We start from the raw sequence: 8,589 nt of genomic DNA, 5'->3' as shown, positions 1-8,589 counted from the left end.
GAGAAGTGAAGCCTTCACGATTTGACACACAAACCCGAGCTCAGCTTCTTTTCCTTCAACAAAAAACCGGTTCGGCCATACAGAGAAGAGGTAACTCATGCAAAAACCAACATGCAAATACCTCCTTTCTTGGTCACCACTCTTCATCAATCCGAGCGCTCCATCCTTGGCTTCCTCTCCAAGATGGATTTCTGGCCCTTGATGCTTCATGATGATGATGACTTCATCTGCTTCAACTTCTGCCTTCAACCATCACTTCGCCACTCTAGCTACTCCCTGTGGTGGTTGAGCAGAATCAAAGACAAGCCATGCCTCCAAGGATCTTCCTGCTGGCCGAATCTTCATCTTCCTTTTTGGGTATGAAGAAGCCAGGATCTCATCACAAATCTTACCATAAGTGATGCAAATCTTAGCCACAGCATACTTTTCCTTTTTTTTTCGTGCCATCAACTTGATGGTCTTCAACCTTGCTTTTCTTTCCTTTCGGTAGCACCATGTAGCCTCCATGGTTTCCTGAGTATTAACCGAAGAGAGAAGCAAATGTGAGAGAGAAGAGAGAAATTTGAACTCAAACTAATGGAATGATGAAATGAAATTAAAGTTCCACTTCCCTAGCTTAGAGTGGCGTGTATCATATGGCTGCCATCAAATCAATCTTTCTCTCTCTCTTATGTTTCCAATGCATTAATTGAGTTTGAAATCCTTCAATATAATGAAGTGGAATCCGTTGGAAGCATTTAGTTACTTTATTTGCTTCATGGATTCGGTTGATGCATGGAAACATTAATAATTTTGGGCTTGGTTGTAGTAAGGGTTATCTTGGCCCAAATATAAGCATTTGCTTTCCTGATAAGATTTGGAGCATGCATAAACAAATTTGGGCTTATATCAATAATAAGTAATGTTGGCCCAGAAAAATAATTCAGCCTCATAGTGTGGGAAATATTCAACAAAGCTGAGATAACATTATTCCATTGGGCTTGCAACATGTTATTTAATTTTTCAGCCCAAGCAAACCTGCATTACAAAATTAAATTAATCATATAGATCAAAGATTAATTTTTGCAATTAATCAAATTAATAATGTTTAGTCATCACAAATATTAATTTAGAGTTTTCCAAACTCATCAATCTCCCCCTTGATGACAAACATTATTAAAATTGAAATGGAAAGAGATTAAATATTAGAGTACAAGTACTCCCTTTGAGAATTGAATTTCTTCCCTTTCAAAGTGTTACATGGCTCCCCCTCAATATGTGCTACTATACCAAGGGAAGCATAAAACCTGTAACAATTTAATCAAGCTTCAAAATAACAATGTTATTCAACATATTTATTTGAAAAAATGTTGAATGCTTGATCTATGAGCAGAGTTTGGTGATAATAAAAAAAAACTTATTTGTTATCATAATTGATTTTCTGCTCAATACAAACAGAAAAAAAAGGACAAACATTTCCTGTTCAACATATCAGAGTGACATAACATAAGGAAAATATTTGTAAAGCAAAATAAGGCAGTTTTTGATGCTTTATACAATTTTTAAAGAAACTGCCAAAAATACATTTTCAAGACAATAAGGCTATTAATCATCAGCCAGGCATAAAAATCTAGCATAACTATAAACCAGATGCCAAATCAGAATAATCAAAACATGATAAGCCAAAATTAGTAAATTCAGTTGGAACAATGCAAATGATATCATCAACTAACATGTTTCTTTTGAACAAGAGAGATCATGAATTTTCAAAATTGAAAATTTCATCTCTGTTCCTCTTCTTCTTGTCCCCTGTTTTTCTTTGTTTCCAATTTCAATTTTGGAAACTTATTTTCCTCCCCCTTTTGTCATCATAGGGGGACACCTGCACAAAATATGATGGATACCACAACATAAACATAATAAGACAGCAAAATAACATGAGTGTTTGACAGTATCACAGAGCAGGGAGTTTGAAGCTTCGCTCATACAAAAAACAAAAGGAAAGATTGAGCCTACTTAAGCCAATATCAAGTAAAATAAAATAAATACTAATCATCAGACAGATTGTAATCAGAATCTGCAGCATCTTCCTCGCTGCCAGCGCCCAGATCTTTTTCCAGATTTTCCAGCATCATACCCACTCGCTCTTTGCATCTGCCCCAGGCACGTTCATTTTCATAGGCTAGCTTTCGAGCAGCTCTATGGAATTGAATCATGAGGGTGGACATGTTAGAGAATTCGGTGAGGATTTCCCTTGATGACTCAGTTGCCTTAGAAGATTCAAACTGACTTTCTAGATCACTATCCATAGGCATCGGTTTCTTGCTCTTTGTCCCTTTTACCGCACCACCACCTTTGATCATGGAAGTTTTGTTCTCCACAGACTCATTGGTTAAATCTACCTTATAGTACTCAAAAACACACGTGAGAAACATTCCATAAGGCAGATTTGCCTTTTTGGTACTTCTTACACAATCCCACATATGTCTGATCATAAGATAAGCAAATGAAATAGGAGTAGAAGTAACAAGGGCAAAAATGATTAAAGAATCAGATACAGTTACCCTATTGTGAGAACCACTCTGTGGAGTTAAAATGTGGGTAATGATGCGATGCAGCAAAGAGTTTGTTGGTCCAAGAGCTTTATGAGTAGGGACCGTGCCATCTAATCCAGACATGTTTGCACAAATATGGCTGAGAACCTGTTTGTAACCGATCCCAACATGATCATCCCATTTGTCATTCATGTATGCTTTTGGTCCTTCGTCCGTGTACCCGAGGGCAGCACCCAGGGTTTCTGAGTTCAGAACCATATGCACACGTTTCACATAAGAATGGAGAGCACCATCAATCATCCTGAGGTTCGCATAAAATTGCCGAACCAGTTTTGGGTAGACCATTTTGTGAATGTGTAGCAGAGGGGTCCACTTGAGGTTATCAAACAGAGGTTGCAAGACAATTCCTTTTGTTGACAGATAATCAAGATTCACCAGGTAGGAAAGACAGATATGCCTCTTTTCCAGAATTTCTTGATGAAATTCATAAAATGCACATGTCAGAAATCTGGATGGATCAAAATGAGAATGAGGCTTGTGAAACCTGTTCTTGAACTCCAGTGACTCAAGGTTCGCTGGTTCCCTGGTTTCATGCAACACGAAACCTTTGGGCTTCTGAGAGCTTTTTCCTGATGTGTGTGGTGTTGCCTTCTTGGGTGATCGCGGTGGTGGAGATGGAACGGGTGATGTCTGAGACGACTCTTCATCAACACTGGGCTCCTTATTTTTGCCACGGCCAGAACTCTTGTGAGCAATCTTCTTTCTCATGGTGGATGTTGGTTTGGCCGATTGAGAGGGAGAGGAAGATGATGTAGAGTGAATGTGAATATGAGTGTGTGTTTGTGGAGTGAACGGTTTTTGAGAGAGATTGATTCTTCCACTTTTTCTTGAAGCGGTTTTCTTTTTCATTATGGAGAGAGACAATGGTGGTGGAAGAAGAAAGGTTGGCCGAGGGTGAGAATTGGAGGGAGGTTAAGGGAGCATTAATGTTGATTGGAGAGAGAATGATGGGAGTGGTTAATGACATTATGTGCGGTTATTACCCAAGGCGGTTTCCCAAATTTGAAAAGAAGGTTCCTTGAATCAAGGGATTAGTTGGAGAGAGAAAGATTTGATTTGACATTAACTACTTCCAATGAGATATGATATGACACTCAAAAGATTTGATCATCATAAGTGAGGAGTCATTAAAAATTCAATGAGGGGTCAAACTTGATTATGTTGGGCCCATTAAAGTCTGCGCAGCCTCCCCCTGAATCATGGCCCATTCAACACATCCTGAAATTTGTCTCCTGCTTTCCTACGAGACAAAACCAAACAGAATCAAAAGGTTCACAAATTTTCAACAGAACTTAATTCTATCATTCCCAAACTGTTTCTTAAGGTGCAAATCTGTCTTCACATAAGGGTTTTGTAAAAATATCAGCAATTTGGTCTTCAGATTTTACAAATTGAATATCAATAGTTCCCTTTTGCACATGTTCTCTAATGAAATGATATTTAATTTCAATGTGCTTTGTTCTTGAGTGCAAAACAGGATTTTTTGAAATATTTATTGCACTCATGTTATCACAAATAAGGGTGCTATTGATCTTTAATTTGTAATCTTCCAATTGAGTTTTTTAACCAAATTAATTGCGAACAACAAGCAGATGCGGATATATATTCAGCTTCAGCTGTGGATAGAGCCACTGTGGCTTGTTTCTTGCTTGACCACATGTTGAGTGAGCTTCCAAGGAAGCAACATGCCCGAGTGCTCCTTCTATCCACTCGATCTCCCCGCATAATCTGCATCACAAAACCCTACTGCACAAAAGTCATCAGATTTTGGATACCATAAACCATAATCACATGTTCCCTTAATGTACCTAATGATGCGTTTAACAGCCGTTAAATGAGATCTTTTTTGGGTGAGATTGAAATCTTGAACATACACCCACACTTTGAACGATATCCGATCTAGAGGATGTAAGATACATTAGTGAACCAATCATTCCTCTATACCGTGTTTCATCCACATCTAGGCCATCATCATCTTTATCAAGTTTAGTATAGGATGCATTGGTGTTCCCATTGATTTGGAATTTTCTAAGCCAAATTTCTTTATCAATTCTTTAGCATACTTGCCTTGGTGAATAAATGTACCACTAGGAGTTTGTTTAATTTGGAGGCCAAGAAAGAAGGTTAGCTCTCCCATTAAACTCATTTCAAACTCACTAGTCATGAGTTTTTCCAAACTCTTCACACAAGGTCTCATTGGCTGATCCAAACACATCATCCACATAAACTTGAACAAGAAGAATGTCATCATTAGAAACTTTAATGAACAAAGTAGTGTCGGTGGTTCCCCTTTGAAAATGATTTTCTAATAAGAAGGCACTAAGCCTTTCATACCAAGCTCTAGGAGCTTGTCTAAGGCCATAAAGAGCCTTTGAAAGTTTAAAAACATGATTAGGAAAATCTTTATGTTCAAAACCGGGGGGTTGAGCCACATACACTTCTCTATCAATAAAGCCATTAAGAAAAGCACATTTAACATCCATTTGAAACATTTTAAAACCCTTATGGGCAGCATAGGCAAGAAGCAACCTAATTGCTTCCATTCTAGCTACCGGCTCATCAAATCTATTCCCTCTTCTTGATCGTAACCTTGGGCCACTAATCTAGCCTTGTTACGAACAACTTGTCCATCCTTACCAAGTTTATTTTTGAAAACCCACTTAGTACCCGTTACCTTCTTACCATCCGGATGAGGTACTAGATTCCAAACCTTATTCTTGTCAAATTGAGCAAGCTCTTCTTGCATGGCCTTGACCCATGATGGGTCTTCAAGCGCTTGTTTGACATTATTGGGCTCCATTTGTGACAAGAGAGCAAAATTGCTAGGTTCGGTTTGCCTCTTGGTGGAGGATCTTGTGGTTACACCTTGAGAGGGATCACCAATGATGAAATCATGAGGATAGCCCCTCATGGACTTCCATTCTCTAGGCTTTCGGACAGGTGTTGAGCTTTGATGAACTTCTGATGGTCTCACTGTTTCAGTTTCTCGTGTCTGCTCAGGAGACAAAATGGAAGTTTCTCCTTCAATCTGACGAGATAAAACTGGGCTGACAGATTCTTCATTTTGCACAGATTTGGGATTTTCTTTATTTGTTCCATCTTCTTCACAATCTGATTCATTATCCTTTACAGTACTGGGAATTAAGTTAGAATCACAAAAGGTAACATGTATGGACCAACAAACATTCCTTCATATGATTTGGATCAAATTTTCCAAGGTTTCTTTATTGTTAAGTACAAAGCATTTACATCCAAAAACATGAAAATACTTAAGATTTGGAGGGTTCCTTTCCATAGCTCATAAGGAGTTTTCTTTAACCTTTTCTTATGATTGTTCTATTCAAAATATAACATGCTGTGTTCACAGCTTCAGCCCATAAAAATTTTGGAATTTCATTTTCACATAGCATGGCCCTAGTCATTTCTTGAAGGCTTCGATTCCTTCTTTCAACCACCCATTTTGTTGGGGGGTTCTAGGGCATGAAAATTATGAGAAATTCCTAAGTCATCACAGAATTTTCAAAATCTTGATTTCAAATTCTCTTCCGTGATCACTTCTCAAATGGGCATTTTCAAATCTTTTTCATTTTGAATTTTCTTACAAAGGGTGGAGAAGGCATAGAATGCATCATTCTTATGAGCAAGGAAAAGTACCCAACCAAATCTAGAGTAATCATCTACCACCACAAGACCATAGTGTTTACCTCCTAAACTTTGAGTTCTAGTAGACCAAAAAGATCAATATGCAACATTTCTAATGGCCTTTGGTTGAGATTCATCTTTTGATTTAAAAGAGGATTTTACTTGCTTGCCCAATTGACATGCATCACAAGTAAGATCCTTGTCAAACTTGATGTTTGGAATTCCTCTAACCAAATTCTTTTTGACTAGCTTAGAAATTTGATACATGCTAGCATGTCCAACTTTCTATGCCAAAGCCATTTTTCAGATTCAAAAGATGTAAAGCATGTTACATTGTTCTTTTAAATCCTCAAGAGTTAATCCATACACATTATTACATCTTTTAGCTTCAAATAAAACATCCCCAGTTTTCTCACATGTCACTAGCAAACAAATTCTTGAAATAACTTCAAAACCCAATCACACAATTGACTAACACTAAGCAAGTTATGTTTCAATCCATGTACAAGAAGGACATCATTTATACAAGATGAGAGATTCTTACCCACTTTCCCAACAGCATTTTTTTCCTTAGCATCATCACCGAATGTGACAAATCCTCCATCATATTCATCAAGCTTTATGAAGAAGGCTGTCTTTCCGGTCATATGCCTAGAGCATCCGCTATCCATGTACCATGTGTTCTCTTTCTTTTGGATGCTAGGCACACCTGCAAAACAATGCTTAAGAGCCCTTAGGTATCCAAATCTTTTTGGATCCTTTAACGTTAAACCATCTTCTATGTCCTAAGCCATTGTAATCAAAAACAACTTTACAAACTTGTCACCAATCATTTTCACCAAAGAAACATTGGATGGAAGTGTCCATTTCGATTGCATAGTCGACAAAATCTTGGAGTTGCTGTTTTGTTGAAGCAAGTTGGGTCTTGATACTTTGCATCATTTGAAGATGAAGCAATGTTTTCAAAATGTGATTTTTCAGATTTGTAAAAGCCTAACCCAGCTTTATCATAAAGAGGTTTTTGACTAGCCAAGATTTGATTCAAATTTTCAGAACTTTGAGTGAACTTGGCTAAGTCTTCTTTAAGTCTGTTAACCTCTTTAAGCAACTCTTCATTTTGCTTAAAACAATTATATATGCAAGAACTGAATGGTCACTCTCACAACTTTTAATTTGGGCTTTTAACTGCTTATTCTCTTCAACAAGATCACAAGCGGTTTCGGCCTCTCTCACTTTTTCTTTTAGAAAACTGTTTTCAGCTTGAAGAATGGTGACTTGTTGTTCAAGTTCTTGATTTTCTAGAAGAAAGCATCTTATTTTTTCAGAAGGTGGTCTATCATAAGATGAAGATCTTCAGTGTCGGGTTATGAAAGACTACCTGATGTACATGATCTGCCATAAGACACTGTTGGGACTTGGTTTCTGATTTTTCATCATCATCATCTGAGTCATTTTCTAAATCTTCCCATGAAGCCATTAGTCCTTTCTTCTTTCCTTTTTTCGGCTTTTCTTCCTTCTTCAACTTTGGACAGTCAGATTTGAAATGCCCCATTTCCTTGCAATTGAAACAGGTTACCTTGCTAAGATCTTTCTTCGTCCTCCTGGAACTGCCGACTTTGCCTTTGAGCTTTGCCATTTTCCTGAATTTTTTTGCAAACAACACAAACTCATTTTCAGAAGAGTTATCACTGGATTCATCATCCAGAGGGTTAGTCACAGAAGAAAATGCAATTCTTTTCTTTTTTGAATCCTTTTTCAAATAGGAGTTTTCAAAAGCAAGTAAGTTTCCTCTCAAATCATCAAGAGTCATGGAATCTAAGTGCTACTATCAGAAATAATTAGGGCTTTTGTTTCCCACTCTTTTGTGAGACACCTCAACACTCTTCTCACTAGCACAGATTCTGAATGTGTGATTCCAAGAGCATCTAAGCCAATAGTGATGGCATTGAACCGTTCGAACAGTTCATTAATGGACTCTCCTTCCTTCATTGTAAACATTTCATATTCCCTGTTTAACATGTCTGTCCGAGTCTTTTTTACAATGGTGGTTCCTTCATGAGTGATTTGCAACTTGTCCCAGATTTCCTTTGCCGTTGTGCATCGTGATACTCGTCGGTACTCCTCAAAGCTGATAGCACAATTGAGCAGATTGGTTGCCTTGGCATTTAACTCCACCTTCTTCCTATCTTCCTCGGTCCAGCTTGCTTCTGGTTTAAGGGAGGTTACTCCTTGAGCATTTGTGGTAGTCGGGAATTTAGGACCTTCCAAGATGATCTTTCAAAGTCTGTAATCTACAGCTTGTACAAATATCTTCATCCTCTCCTTCCAATGGGTATAATTTTTCCCATTGAAA

Source organism: Arachis stenosperma, chromosome 2, assembly GCF_014773155.1.
Source record: "Arachis stenosperma cultivar V10309 chromosome 2, arast.V10309.gnm1.PFL2, whole genome shotgun sequence".
Lineage (NCBI taxonomy): Eukaryota > Viridiplantae > Streptophyta > Magnoliopsida > Fabales > Fabaceae > Arachis > Arachis stenosperma.
This window is presented reverse-complemented; position numbering follows the sequence as displayed.